The sequence below is a fragment of the Sturnira hondurensis genome, unplaced genomic scaffold, assembly GCF_014824575.4.
Source record: "Sturnira hondurensis isolate 20B ecotype Veracruz unplaced genomic scaffold, ASM1482457v3 Scaffold0015596, whole genome shotgun sequence".
NCBI classification, from domain to species: domain Eukaryota; kingdom Metazoa; phylum Chordata; class Mammalia; order Chiroptera; family Phyllostomidae; genus Sturnira; species Sturnira hondurensis.
In genome coordinates this window covers 25023868-25025238 of record NW_028088227.1, presented here as the reverse complement: position 1 = coordinate 25025238, position 1371 = coordinate 25023868, and positions in this window count along the sequence as shown.

The following is a 1371-nucleotide window of genomic DNA, read 5'->3' as shown; positions in this document are numbered from 1 at the left end:
GTGCCATCAATCTGTGGAAAGCAGGGCCTGGCCTGTGGGACTCTGTAGGGAGGCTGGGCCTGCTGGCGGTTGGCAGAGGGGTTGTCCCCTCTGGGGCTGTCCTCTGGCTCCGGGGCTGGGTTGGGTCTCCGAGACATGTGTCCTCTGCAGCCACACTCTCCTCCCACAGCCAGCAGGCTCCTCTCGGCTGGTGGGGTGGCCTGAGGCCCTCCTGGCCCTGCCCTGAGCCCTTCCCAACTGTCCTAGGGTGACCTGAGACCCCTCAGTCTTGTCCTGAGGGGTGACCTGCACAGACCCTACCATGTTCTGACAGGTGACCTGAGCGCATTCAGCCCTGTCCTAAAGGTGGCAGGCCTGTCCTCCCCCAGGCCAAGGATTTCTCAGCCTGCATCCCAGGCTCTGAGCCTGGCCTTTACCAGTCCCCCAGATGTAGCCTGGCTGGGGTCTCTGAAGCAGAGTCAAGGGTCCTGGGCAGGTGGCTAATGTGAGTGAGATTGGTGGAGACTCTAGTAGGGGTGTGCAACGGGAGGAGGGGCACCAGGAACCTCATCACCAGGGACCATGGGCTGACCCACCAGGAGTCCCAGGGCCACCCTGAGGAGCCTCCACCCCCAGCGCAGCACCGGCGCCCGGGAGGATGAGCTGAGCTGGATGGCACTCCGGAGCCTGCAGCCCCGTCCAGGCCTTTTTCCACCATGGCTGCCCGGGCACCAAGTCCAGGGCTGCTCCAGCCTGTGCTCCTGCCCTCAGCTGCTGCAGAGGCTCAGGACGAGGCTCTGGGACCCATGAGGTTTTGTGGGGAGGCCCACAGGCCACGTTGGGGGTTCTGCACAGGGGGTGTCCTGCTGGGGCCTGGCTTGGTGGCTCTAGGGACCAGGTTGGGCCCTTCCTCCCTCAGGCTGCCTTCATGCCCTGACAAGACGTTGGCAGGAAGCCTTGGTCACTCCAGGGGACAGCAGGCATAGTTAGACAAGCTCGGTGCTGGGGGTCTACACCAGTCTCTCCACGTTGGCCTGAAAGCCTGAGAGCTCTTAGGTGCTGGAGCTGGGCCCTCGGGGCTGCTCTGCCTGCTGTGAGTGCGGGCTTGTCCCGGGCAGGCTCAGCAACCTGCCCTCCTGGGCCTGTCCTGTCCTGTGCAAACTGGGGCCAGCAGGACACACACACAGGGCACAATGCCAAGATCTGCAGTGTTCAAGGTCCTTGATTTCAGGGCTGCTTGGGAAGGGCAGAGCGGGGACTACCAAGTGTCCCTGTCACAACCAGAGGCCATGGCTGGACACGCTGTCCTTGGTCCTGCGTGAGGGCTTCAAAGGCCACCAAGTGAGCAGGTGGAAGGGAGTGGAGCCCAGTGAGCTGGTAGAGCCTCTGATC